This window comes from Ursus arctos, unplaced genomic scaffold (genome assembly GCF_023065955.2).
Source record: "Ursus arctos isolate Adak ecotype North America unplaced genomic scaffold, UrsArc2.0 scaffold_16, whole genome shotgun sequence".
Classification (NCBI taxonomy): Eukaryota; Metazoa; Chordata; class Mammalia; order Carnivora; family Ursidae; genus Ursus; species Ursus arctos.
Window position 1 is genome coordinate 38,181,174 of NW_026622830.1, and position 14,594 is coordinate 38,195,767.

The window sequence follows — 14,594 nt, forward strand, 5'->3', positions numbered from 1 at the left end:
TAGTAACTCCAACTGTGAATAATTATTTGACAAATAAGTAGAAGGCAGGTTCACATAAATAACTGAGTTATTTAAGGGAAGGGGAACAAGAATGACAAAAGGTAAAGATCCTTGAAGTAACCAGTTCTTTTTCCTAGAGGTAATGAGTAACTTATTGTTCTATATATGTTTTAGGAAATGAAAGTATTTTTCACAGACTTCCACTATTTGTCCATCTCTTTTGAACCTGGTGGGTATTAGATGTTTTCCTGTTTAGGGAGCCCTCCCTAAATATGAAAAGTTGTAGAAAAATTAAATAGATTCTTTTCTGGTATGTTTTTGCTGCTCTAAATATGGATTAAGATATAAACATCTTAAGAAAAAACCTTTCATGGGTGGTTTTGCTTTTATTAAAATAATTTTAATTTTGGTATATGAATAAACAGTGGACAGTTATAAGACAGAAATGTCTGTGTCTAATTAGCAGAATGGTAGACTTTTTAATATTCAATTATGATTTTCATAGATGGATTTCTGCTATTTGGTCAACAATTGCTTTGGGCCTATAGTTTTCCACTAAGTTCGTTTCACTTTTTGATGTTGCTGGGGAGAATTTTGTTTTTATATTTACCTGGAGGGCAATTTCCAACAAATAATACTATTTGTTTTAGTTTTAGAGGTTCGCAACATTGTCCTTTGTGCTTTTAAATAAGTTTCTATGAATGTGTGTTTCTGAAGGAGGCCAGCTAATTGTCTTTCCCAGGAGTATTTGATTGTGGTCTCTTCATTAGTTTCATTTAGTTTATCTATTTCTGTGCTTCTTTGATAGCAGTTTGACCTTCTGAGTTCCCCTCCAAGAATGGGTGATATCAAAGTAGAAGGTGAACCCTTGATAAGAGGTATATTGACCCCTATTGTTCTGTGATTGCACTTTTGCTGGCCACTGAGGGCAGACCTATTAAATCCAGGAGTTTTAGAATTCTGATATCTGTTGAAAAGCCAATTTCTTAAAAATATTAGATAGCACAACTTAAACTGAGATTCAGCTGCTGACTTTTTGGAGGAAAGGGAGGTGGGAATAGCATAATCTCTCACTAAAGGGTGAATTTTTTTTCGGTTACTGCAAAACAAATACATGAATTAAATTATTTTATGAAATAATTCTTTCTAGAGGTTATTTTCAGATGGGAGTTGGTTATATTTAAAAAGTACTTTTTGCTTGCCCAAATTACTGTGGGCTTATATCAGTTGTGTCTCTATTCAAGCAGACCTAAAACTGGAAAGAAAGATGAATGGACAGTTTTTGGTTATAGGTAGCTAAAAGGTGGTGTACTGGCCTGGGAGTAAGGAGTTCTGAAGCTTCCATTCCCTAGGTTGCCATTTGTTATATGACTTCGTATTATGTGTTCTGGCCTTTAGTTTCATCACATGGCAAATAAAGGCAGCAGGAATTTAGTGAATGCCAATTATGTACTGTTCCTTTTTTTTTTTTTAAGATGTCGATTAAAATGTAGAAGAAGGAAAGAGGTTTTGAAAAATATAGTCTGTCCTAGAGGCACTGACTTTGAAGGCAAACTCTTAAGGTAGCCTCCATCATCCTACCCTGTCCAAAAATATATACTCTTTTGCTGCTTCCATGTGTTTTTGTTTTTTGTTTGTTTGTTTGTTTTGTTTTTGTTTTTTAATTTCCTGCTTTTATCAGCTGCCTAAAATTCTGCCAGTTGGAGGTAAACTTAAAATAATAGGTACAGCTTCTGGAAAGATTAAGAGTTGCCCTGAGTTACCATAGACTGCTTTCCTTCTTTGTTACCTAAAGGAGATTAGCTGTAATAAAGGGACGGCTGTCCCGGTTGGAGGGGGGGGAAGGCAGGCAGTTTTCAGCCTGATGCCCTTTAGGCTGTGATAGGAAAGGAGGGGCTGATTCTTGCCGCAGAGAGGACTCAGCTCAGAGAGGAGGAGCCAGTGCAGTCTAATGTTGAAGGGCCATACTCTGGCTCCATCTTGGCTTTGCCACATGACTGTAGACAAATCATTAAATCTTCCTGAGTTTATTAGCTCAGTGTCTGACTCATAGTAAGTACTCAGTGAATGGTAGCTGCCATTATTAAGATGAGGGCATCTGAGGGACATCAAGAAGTAGAAGAAGAGTACGCAAAGGGAGGTGTGCAAATAGGAGACAGCCAATGACAGGTTTTTCACGCTCATCTAAATTTCCCTTTGGAGTGGTTCCATAGCCAGAACATGGGGGAAGAGGTGCGCAAATAGGAGATTTTCTTGTTGATTTTTTTTTTTTTCCTGTTGTCCTGCTTTTCATAGCCTCATGGTTCCCAGGATTTAGAATTTAGTTGAGTTCTAGTAGATGTTTTAGGTTGAAAAGGTGTTTGTTGTTTTGTGTTCCGTTCTGTTTTGTGGGCTAGTCTGTGAATCTAATGCTGTACATGAAAAAATCACTTCAGATTGTACAGTTGGCCTGAAAATGAATTCCAGTAGCATATCCTAGTTTTAAAACTCTGCACTGGTCATATCAAAGAACTTTGTGTTTTTCTGTTTTTGTGAGAGGATATGAGACATTCCCTACTGGAGAACAGGGGAGATTGGATTTGGAATCAGGTTTCCCAGGCTCTGCCATTTACTTGTGTATCCAAGTGAAAACAACAGTAGCAACAACAAATCCAGCCTCTTTTAGAACAAACAACTCCCAGCTACAAGTGACTACAATACATAATTATTCCATGGAACAGTTTAATCCAGGAATTTTAACCTGTCTAGACTTAAGGTACCTCATTCATTCATTCACTCACTCACTCATTCATTCACTCATTCATTCACTCATTCATTCATTCACTCATTCATTCAGTATATACAAATTCATTGAACATCCCTATAAAAGAAAGTAGTAGGAATAGTTGATCCACCAAACCACCTCCAACTATGCGATTTGTGATTTAATCTTAGAATGTATTAAAGTTCTTTTAAGTCTTAGAAAGAAGCATTCTTCATTATTTTTCTTCCACTCAACATTTTTCACGAGAATTAAGTCTTCAAATTTGGGTAAAAAACAAACAAGCAAAAAAAACCCAGCTCAGGCTTTGGTATATTAAATGCCTTGGGCTATTAAGAATTTTTTTGGTTGCAAGTGATTGAAAGTCCAAGCTGTAATGTCTAAACAACAGTTGGAATCTATTGGTTCATATAACTGAGAAGTTCAAAGGTATGGTTTGGCTTCAGGTAAAGCTTGATACCGTGGCTTAAAATGTGTCAACAAAATTACAGTTTCTCTCTGGCTCATAGTGTTCTGCCTTTTTCAGTGTTGGCAACCTCCTCAGGCTATATGCAGTGGACCTTTGGCAGCTCCAGGCTTTTCCCTCAGGCAGTAAGAGTTCCACATATCACATTCCCATATTACAGTGTTCAAGGGAAGAGAGGTCACTTCCAGAAGCTCCTGTACATAGCTCTGTGATTCAACTTCTCTCAGTCCTGAGCCTATTACAGGAAGATGGGGGTGGGGGGTATGTCAGTGAGCTTAAGCCCCCTGTAATAGCTGTAGGTAGAGTCCACCCTCCTCAAACACATGGCTGAAAAAGGAGGTATGGCTCAGAGGAAGATTGGGCACTGTTAGTTTGAGAAGGAAGGGATGGATGCTGGAGATTAGCTCATTTTCAGAGGACTTGGCATGCTGCAACTTGGGCATGTTTTATAAATTTATAAACTTGAAGCTGCTCTTTTTCTTTTCTTTCTTTTTTCTTTCTTTTTTTTTTCCCTTTAAGCCAGAGTTTCTGTTTAAATTGCCAAAACATCTTTAAAAGATTTTCTATCTGTAGACCCTCTCAAGTCTAGCCCAGTTTTTTTTCTGTCAACAGGTAGTGATGCATGTCAGGGCATATCAGTACTACATCTTAACATGAGCCTATGGGATGTTAATAAAATAGAGAGAGAGAGTGCACATTCAGCTATCTATAATTCTGTGAAGTCGGGCCAGATGCTTAATGCACCAGTTAGAAACTGTACCACATCTTTCTGAACAATTCCAAAGGGTATTGGAGAAATAATTAGATTTTAGCAGGTCACAGATGCCTTAGAATACTAAAAGGTTTAAAAATGCTATATTAGACTGTTCTTCTGATATTTGCCTTTTATTAGTCAACACTTAAAATGTACCTAAAAACAATCACATATCCCTTTTAAGTATATTTCCAAAACATACTGCACTGGAGTGAGATCTGTCATTACAGGACTTGAAATAGAAATCAAAGCAAAGTCAGAGTGGTTATTTCCCTGCCTGCTTGTTTGCCCACCCCCTGGAACACCCTTTTTTCCCCCTACCCTGGGTTGGACAGTTATACTTCAGGATGGGGAGATAGGGGATTTAAAACAGCAACAACAACCACCACCACCTGAGAAAAAAAGCACCTCTTTGGCCTCTCAGGAAAGAAAAGAGGAACTGGGGTTCAGAACAGGTTAGCACTTGGCCAAAAATGATGGCGTGAGGGAGCTGGCAAAACTGAAAGCCTGCAGATCCCTACTTTCTTCCATCTTCAGGGCTTTCCTGCATGGCCTGTATGTAACGGTGCACTGTGCAACTCCCATTTACGTAGGCTGTACCCTTGACCCCTTCCTACTCCCAATGTCCTGTCATCTTTCTCTGTTTTAAAATGCAAAAAAGAGATTTTTTTTAAAATGGACCTTGGGAAAAACAGAGACTTGGACTAAGCAGAGTGAGTGAATTCTCCCTCTGGTACTTACTTTATATGGGGCCCTGGGAAAAGAGCTTCAGTTCTTTGAGCCCTAGTTCATTCATTTACAAGGATAAAGATAGGGGACCCTCATTTAACTATTATGAACTTCAATAAAGTGGTGCATATAAGAGTTCATTACTAAATCTGAGAAAGCACTTACCAAGACAGAGGTAAAACCTGTGGGTAGTTGCTTTTTATCTTCATGGTGATGAGTGGGGCCAGGATCCATTCAAAAGGCACAATCCATTAATGTTAAGTTGAGCTGTGTGTTTTAACAGTTTATCTTTGGGAATGAAACAATTTGAGAAATGCTTCTGCCTACTGTCCTGGATGCTCAGACCTTGAGATAACAGTATCTAAAACTGGTTCTGAGACTTAATTACAACCAAGAACAAATTCTTTATCCTTGGAAATTATTAGTATATAACATAGCTTTGGATGAATGGCTAACAGTTAATAAGAGCAGATGAGTATATGTCTAATTATTGAAATGGATATTTACAAACTATCGTACAAGTGCATTGCCCTGGAGCCATGTGATTCTCTTTAACAGCTGGCTCTTGGTGTTAGTCTTGACCAAAGCTGTTGTCACTTGCAAACCATCTTATTATTTCACTATTTCTGGAGTATTGGTGCTAATTTTAGGTACACAAATAGACCTTCTGAAAGGAAGATTTCCTGAAATTGTTGTCAGATTTTTCTTATTTCTGGAAACCAGCACTGTAGTTCTCCTTCTGTTTGAGATTATCTTTTTTAAGGATTTCTGTTTCCCTGCAGTCCAGATTACTTAGGTACATAAACATGTTTAATGTCGAAAGAACGTGGCTAAAGTAGAATCAAAGACTGTTTTATGTTATATCTGTTTTATAAATGACTGTGGAAACTGCACCTCATTGGCACCACCTAGGAGAAACAGATTTTCTGCGATTAGTATTTCTTTTCACTTGGGAACTGGTATAAATCAATTATTTGTAAGATTTTTTAGAGGATAAAGTGTTCTCAATTGATTAGGTTTGGAGTAAGTGAATGTTTTACAATATCATCTATTCCAAAGAAAAGTAAGTTACAATTAAGTCATGTTTACCATTTGGAAATTTTCTATAAAATATAAAGCTATTTATACTTTCAGAGCATGATTCATGACAAATAAAGATGGAACTACACCTGTAGTTTCCTCTGCTTCACCTCCTTCAGACTATAAGTGATTAACCTTAAATTTGGTGAATTTAAAAGCATTTTATAATTCTTTCATTAGTTTTTATTCTTTTTGTTTGACATTTAAAATATATTAGTGCTACAAATTTTCAGATGCTTTACTAGGTTCGTATGTTTTTAAAAATTAAAATCTAGACTTGACAAGTCTTATTAGAAGTCTACAAATATTGCCAAAAATTATTTATACTTTAGTGAGTTTTTATTCTTAATAAGTAGTTTTTAGAAACAAAGGTAGAATTAATTATTTTAAAAAGCAGTACTTTTTAAAGTCAATCATTTTTGTTTGGGAGAAAGCTGAGAAGCTTTTTGGTAGTTGTTTAATTGCTGTGTTTACATAGAGGCGATATAGAGCTATTTGACTCCCTTCCCAAGCAGCCCCTCTTTGTTTTCCTCAGTAGCCCAGGGAACAGACTTGTCACTCTCAAGTGCCCCCATGTAATTCTGTCCTCCCCTTCTTCCCCAGGGCAAGCCAGAAATAAGCTTATCAGATCATATCTTACTGACAAAGAGCAAAGCTTGTTGGCTGACTAAAGAAGAGGAAAGGACAAGTAAAATATAAATGACAGGTTTGATACCAGAAATGCTAGGTTAACATTGGTTTTTCAATAGCCAAACTTTTTTTGAAAGTAGGATTTACATCTTTTTTAAAACGTTTGTTTGACTTTTACTTTATGTACAATTTTAAGCACCGTAAAAATTAAAAATTTTACCCATATCTTATATATACCCTGTAAGTGAAGTTATCAGCATCATCATTATCATTGTTGTTGGCATTGTTATTATTTGTTCCATGCGAGCAAATCTTTCTATCTTATATTTGGAAGTGGTTGGAGAAAACATCTTGCATCTTATGTGCTTCCAGAAGAGTTTTCTAAAAGAAAGTAGAAATAGCTTACTGATAGAAAGTGGAAATATTAGAAATGTAGGAATAAATTATTGTTAAGTGTTAAGTAATTATAAGGAATTTTTATATTATAACTATATCCTGTTTTCTTGACTAGACGTTGAAAAGTTTATAAGGAACTTTTAAATTATATTTATATCCTGTCTTCTTTTTTTTTTTTTAAGATTTTATTTATTTATTTGACAGGGAGAGAGACAGCCAGCAAGAGAGGGAACACAAGCAAGGGGAGTGGGAGAGGAAGAAGCAGGCTCCCAGCGGGGATGCCTGACATGGGGCTGGATCCCAGAACACTGGGATCACGCCCTGAGCCGAAGGCAGCCACCTAGCGACTGAGCCACCCAGGTGCCCCATATATCCTGTCTTCTTTTTTTTTTTTTTTTTTTAAGATTATTTATTTATTTGACAGAGATAGAGACAGCCAGTGAGAGAGGGAACACAAGCAGGGGGAGTGGGAGAGGAAGAAGCAGGCTCATAGCAGAGGAGCCTGATGTGGGGCTCGATCCCATAACGCCGGGATCACGCCCTGAGCCGAAGGCAGACGCCCAACCGCTGTGCCACCCAGGCGCCCCTATATCCTGTCTTCTTGACTAACAAACCAATATTACCATCTCCATCTAATACCAGCTGATACCTACGAATTGCATAGCAGGTGCCAGTCCTGAAGCTTATTTTGGGCACTCTGAAGATGGTATTAAGGTGGTCTTTCTGGTTCTAAGAGAAGCAGATGCTATTCAGGGTCAGAAGGGTTGCAGTTTTTAATGCACTTGATCCAACTTACCAGCATGCTTTTTGTTTTGTTTAGATTGGTTTTATTTCTAAGTTGAGGCTTTCCCAAAGCTCCAGTTCTAAGTTTACAGGAGAGTCCATGAGCCTCCCAAGTCATTATTCTACATCCAGGATTGTAATCCCCAATATTGTAAAGACTGAGGAAGGGTCTCCTCTACATGGCAAGGAAATCATCTGCTTTAGGAGGTTGAAAGCCGACACTTGCTGAGAAGCCTAGAATGGCCCAACTAAGCCACGACTATTAAAGAGGGATAAGTGTGTGAGGCCACACGTCACAGTCAAATCATCAATAGAGCCATTAGGAATATGGGGCAGCTTTCAGAGCTTCTGGTTTGTATCCAAATTCACATCTAGTCTACCATTGTGATGATCAGGGATATTGGCCTTTTTTTTTTTTTAATTGTGTCCTTGTCTAGTTTTGGTAATAAGATAAGGCTAGCTTTTAAAAATTATTTTGGACATGTTTCCTCTCTTTGTTTTTTTGGAAGTGTTTGAGAAGGATAGGTATTAAATCTTTTTGGAATGTTTGGTAGAATTCACCAGTGAAGCTGTCTGGTTCTGCACTCCTGGGGAAGCTTTTAATTACTGATTCAATATCCTTGCTAATAATTGGTCTATTCGAATTTTCTCTTTCAAGAGTCTGTCTTCAAAGATTGTTTCCAGGAATTTATCCATTTCTTCCAGGTTGACACTTAATTGTTTATAGTAGTCTCTTATGATCCTTTGTATTTCTTTGGTGTCAGTTGTAACTTACTCTCTTTTATTTTGGATATTATTTATTTGAGCCCTCTCTCTGTTTCTTCTGAAGGGCAGGGAAACTTCTCCTGGGAACTTACCCTACCTGGCTTTTTCTCCTATCTCATTGGTTAAAATTGAATCACATGTTAATGCCTAAATTGATTACTTACTTACAAAGCTAGATAAGACCATGATGATTGGCTGAGGTACAAGACAGGCTTCCCTCAAAGAATGTTATTGAGAGGAAGAAGATACCTGAACAAAATATACTGTTAGGAAGGAAGAAGGAAAGTGGATGGCATGTAGGCAATCAGCATTGTCTGCTGTATTTCTAAAGTGGTTGTTACATTCCTGTAAGCAATACGTGAGTCCTTAATTGTCAGGCCTTTTGTTTGTTTTTGCCAGTCTAATGAGCATAAAATGGTACTCTTTGTTGTATTCTTTGGCATTTTTGTTCTCAGTGGGTTGTACACCTTTTCAGAAATTTATTGGCCCTTTGGGTTTTCTGTTCTGTGAAATGCCTGATTTATGTTCTTTGTCTTATATTCTCCTGAGTTATTTGTATTTTTCTTACTGATTTGTAGCAGTTTTAAAAATATGTTCCTAATAATAATTGTAAAGTTGTGTTGGAAGTGTCCTCTGCCAATGTATGGCTTGTCTTTATTTCTGTTTTAATTTAAAAAAAGTTTTCATAATTTAGAAATTTGTACTTTTTGTATCTCATTCAGAAAATCAGTTTTTACATCAGGGTCATAGAGATACTATTTTAAAGTAGTCTTCATCTTATTGAATTTTAAATGGATATCAACCTTTTATATAGTGTATACTAGCAGTCTCTAAAGTGATGTGGGGACTCTTCCATAGGATCTGTAGGATCAAAACTATTTTTATGGTGGTATTAAGATGTTATATGTCTTTTTCACTCTTATTCTTTTATACATGTAAAGTAGAGTCTCAAAGAGACTACATGACCTGTGATATCACAGCAAATTGAAAATGCCAAAGCAAAACTAGAAACCTAGTTTGTCTTTTATGTCAGGCATTAAAGTGATTTGCAGAGATGTAAAACAATGCTGTCTTCTGAATAAATCTTTTGTTTGTTTGAGAAATAGTTTTCTCCCTACAAAATATGCGTCTTTATGTAGATGTATATTGGATTATTGTTATTTTACTTTTTTATTTTTTATTTTTTAAATATTTTATTTATTTATTAGAGAGAGAGATCACAAGCAGAGGGGAGGGGTAGAGGGAGAAGCAGACTCCTCGCTGAGTGGGGAGCCTGATGTGGGACTCGATTCCATGTCCCTGGGATCATGACCTGAGCCAAAGGCAAACAGTTAACTGACTGAGCCATCCAGATGCCCTGTATTATTGTTATCTTAAAGTGAGTTCATAAATTAAAGCTTTGTTTTAGTTTCTAACATATTAAACATTGAGAAATATAACTTACATAAATAAAGGCTCTTTAGAGAACTCAATAATTTTTAAGAATATAAAGGAGTCCTGAAATCAAATTTGTGAACTGTTGCTATATATGAACAGTAATTTTTAACTCATAAATTTCCTTACCTCGTAGCCATGTGTCAAAAATTAGAACATTTATTTCATTGTCCCTGGGAAAATATGATTTGGAAGACAGTTCTGTTCTCATAGACATCTATGTATTTAAGTAGAGATAATTAATTAGAATTATCTATAATTTTCATTACCCATCTACTACAATCATCCATTAGCCCAATGGGTACTGTAAAATTATAGAAAGAGCATAAGTTTTAGTGTCAGATAGATCTGGACACTCTGTAGCTTAACCTAGGAAGTCATTCTGTCTAAATCTCAGCTTCTTGGGGCACCTGGGTGGCTCAGTCAGTTAAGCGGCTGCCTTCAACTCAGGTCATGGTCCCAGGGTCCTGGGATCAAGCCCCGCATTAGGCTCCCTGCTCAGCAGGGGAGACTGCTTCTCTCTCTCCCTCTGCCTCTGCTCCTGTGCCCTCTCTCTTGCTCTCTCTCTCTAATAAATAAATTAATAATAATAATAATAAATAAATAAATAATAAAATCTTTAAAACAAATAAATCTCAGCTTCTTGAACCAGGTTCAGAAGAAAAAAATACTTAATTTTTAGTGTTGTCATGCAGAGTAAATGTTTATATAGGGCCTCAATAGATGCCAAGAACAAAGTTGGTGCTAAATAAAAAGTAGCTGCTACTATGTTAGTATATTGTTTTACAATGTATATTATCAATTACTATGTTCTCTTAAGATCATTTTGAAACCCTATACATGTGATCAATAAAATGAAAGTTAAAGATACTATTCATTACCTATCACATTACAGAATAATGTTTTAAATGTTCAGTAATGTGGGACAGAGTGGGATACAATTCTGTGACTGGGAGTGTAACATGGTAACTTTATGAAAATATGTATCAAGGACCTTAATGATCCATATATTTTTAACTAATTCTGCTCTAGAAAGCTATCTTTTTTTTTTTTTAAGATTTTTATTTATTTATTTGAGAGAGAAAGAGAAAAAGAGGGAGGGAGAGGGAGTGAATCAGCAGGGGGAGTGGCAGAGGGAGACGGACTTCCCACTGAATCCAGAGCCTGATGCTGGGCTGGATCCCAGGACTCCGAGATCATGTCCTGAGCTGAAATCAAGAGTTGGACACTTAACGGACTGAGCCACCCAGGTGCCCCTCTAGGAAGCTATCTTAAGGAAATTGTAAGAATGATATTCATTGCAGAATTACTTATAATAGGAAAGAAAATGGAATCAACCAGTTGTGCATCAATAAAATGTGAATTATGCTATATCTATGGAGATGATCCTTTTGCAACCATTTAAAAATGTTTTCAGAGGTTTTTATGAATGACACAGGAATAAGTTGATTATATAATTGTGAGAAAATGAGTATATAAAAATGTCTATATATTTCAGTGATATTGAAAACAAAATAGAAATAGGAAAAGAATAGAAAGGAAGGAAATATATCAAAATGTTAACAGTGGTTATCACTTAACTGAGCTTTACAAGGTTTTTTTTTTTTTACAGTAAATATTTTTTTTTCGATATTGAAGTTTTATTAAAAAAAAAATCTTTGGTACAGATTAGCAATTTTCCATTCCAGCCTTAGGATTACTGGGATTGGAGAGGATTCTTTTATGACGATAAAATCTCTGATCCGTGTTCGGGAGGGAGTAGTCCATTTGGTTGTGTGTCTTTCTTATTAGGAAGAGCAGAATGTGGCTGAGGCAGAGGATACGGACTCAGCTGCACCTCAGGAACAACTGTTGGATCTTAATTAAGTGGAATGTTCTTCTGATTGCCCAGTGTTGTGGCTGAGGGCCTTGACTTTGAAGCCAGACCTCTGGTTCATAGCCCAGTTCTGCCACTTGTCTTAGCTGAGTTAATATGTGGATGAATTATTTAACCTGTGTGTGCTTGCATGAATATCACCACATGTAAATTGGGAGTAATAATGTTCTCTATGCCATGGGGGGTTTGTGAGAATTAACTGAGATATTACATTTAAAACCCCTATTAACTGTCAGTGTTACCCCATAATGAATTCTTACTATTTCAGTTATTATAGCTCTTCCTATTAGTTGAAGTAATTATTACCTCATAACAAATTACCCCAAAACTTAGTTCCCTAAAATAAAAACAATAGTGTATTTCGTTCATGAATCTCAGTAATTAAGAGTTCATCTCTGTCCATGTGGCATCAGCTGGGATGGCTCACCTGAGGGCTGTGGGAATCTGCTTTCAAGATGGTTCACTCACAGAATTGCTCCTGACTTCCCCTAAAAGCTCAGCCAGGGCTGTGTACCCCAGGCCTCTCTTCTTCCCCAAGTGGGCTTCTTGGACTGCACAAGCTTCTTCATGGCATGATGGTGGGGTTCTAAGAGTAAGCATCTCAAGAGAAACAGGCACAAGTGCATCACATTTTAAAAACTTGTCCTCAGTAGTCACCTGCGATTATTTTAATTAGTCAAAAATCCATCCAGATTTAAGAGGAAGGAACATAGACACCCACCTCTCCATGGGAGGAGTGTTGAAGTCACATTGTAAGAAGAGGATGAGAACTGGGACATACTATTGCAGCCGTTGTTGAGAAATACAGGTTTCCACAGTAATAGTCTACTAACCTGTTAGATGACATAAATTCTTGGCTTTCTCAACCACCACCAGCAGCAATCTTCTGTATCAAAGTCTGGTATCAAAACAATCTTAATACTTTTTACAACATGCAGATTATGGGTGACTTTTAATTTCTTTTTAATACTTTTCTATATTTTCTGCTTTTTTTCAGTGTTGAACACTTATTACTATAATAAAAAATTTTAAATGAAAGGATTACCAATTTTTATGGTGTATAAAGATATTATGTATTCTGTTTATACAGAATTTCTGTATAGAATTTCTTAAGTCAAAGTTGAAAATCTGTTAACACTCCTTCTTTCTCAGTTTGGTCATATTTATAGGAACAGTGACCTCTAAAATGAAAGAAAAATAAAAAAATGATTCTATTCACAAATATTTCTAGGTTAAAAGTAGGGTTCCTCAGGGCAAACTTCAGTGCTAAATATAACTCACAAAACCATAAATTGTGGTTCTCACCGTGTTATCCTTAGAACTGTGGGTTGCAAACAACTGATGAGCTGCTGCTGGCTTTTACTGCTGGTGAACGTGAACAGAGAGCAATTTCTATTCATCTGTCAAGAAAGGCACACAGTAAATATGTGAGTAGGTTTGATATTGATAAGATCCATGCAAATAAACTTGCAAATAAGGCAGCACTCTTGAGATTTTGGGAAATGGCCAAAGAGGCAGTTTTGTCCAAAAAACCTTGGATCTGCCCCGATCACACACAAAGCTATCTCTCTGACTTAAATGTGTTTCATTCTCAAAGATGCCAGGCATAGTTCTTTGAAATATTCACGTTATCTTTGCAGCTGTAATATATTTCTTCCCCTAAAATGGGAAAATTGTTCATTTTAAAAAGCAAAGACCATTTCAGGTTTGAGGCCAAAAAAAAAAAAATCTGTTTCAAAGAAGAAAAATACTTTACAACAATTTAGTTTACTTTCAAGTGGCAGGTGTTGTTAGATACATAGAAGACATAGTAAAGTACTCAGGTAAACAATGGACTGAATGTCATACTGGGATTTAAAAGGCGTTAATACAACTTCTCAAGTACATTAATTTAGTCCTGGGGACAGTTTACAAGATAACAGATTTTTGGCTCAAATATAATTTTCATTTACTGAGCATGTGTTATGTTCCAGGTCATTTCCAAAGCACTTTACTTACATTAATTCATTTGATTTATTCAACCACCCTGTGAGGTAGTTAATGCCATTATCACCTCCTTTTACAGCCTAGAACAAAGTGGTTAAAAACTTGCCCAAGGTCACACAGTACTGCAATCAGTCAGGCTTCATATCCAGATCGTCTGGCTCTCGCTAGAACCCAAGTTCTTACCCACTGTGCTCCTTATTGCCTTGCAGATGAGTTTTTTAAAAAGTTAAAGTGCTTGGAAATTTTGCATTAGATGATTTTAATTGTGCAGTAGTGCTTGGAAATTTTTGTTTTAGCTCAAGAGAATATAAGAAGTATCTGCAGGAGATTGTTTCAGAGTTCACATACAAAAACCAAAGAGGCAAAGCAGATCTCAGAAAGGGAGGTTAGGCAGTAGATTATTAAATTGCTCAACTTTCTTTACATCTGGAAGTCAAGTCTCACATGTTCAGAATCTGGGCACGGGCTTGATACCTTGCACTATTTGTAACAAGAATTTGGGGAAGTCACTTCCTCTCTCCTGGGTTACTAACAGCTAACCCACCAGCCTCAAGGGGTTGTTAGAAAACGCAAATGAATTATTGTGGTTATCAAATCTGGTTGCCAGCTATAAAGTCCTCATTTTCTGTTAGTTACTGCTGTGATCAGGCATCATTTGTTTTAGAAAAGCAATTCAGAAATACCCACTTTTAGGATATCACATTTGGTAGTTTTCTCTACATTTGATACAAGGTATGTCAAATGTTTAGCGTGGTGCTTGTTTATGGTCACACTCCATAGAGTCTCGCAATTATTACTTAATTCTAGCAGACGTCTTTGATTTGGGGGAGCAATAAAAAGAAAATAGCTCCTGGACAGGACAGACGCTGCTGAACTGAAGATCTGAAACATGTGTCTTCTTGGCCTCCCTTAATTGGCAGGGCTGTAGTGTACT

General features: G+C 36.7%; 1 protein-coding gene across 3 annotated transcripts in view; it reads left to right on the forward strand.

The window, feature by feature from the left end:
- Positions 1-14,594, forward strand: part of MACROD2 (mono-ADP ribosylhydrolase 2) — a 1,872,659-nt gene that overhangs the window by 296,566 nt on the left and 1,561,499 nt on the right. The window lies entirely within an intron of this gene.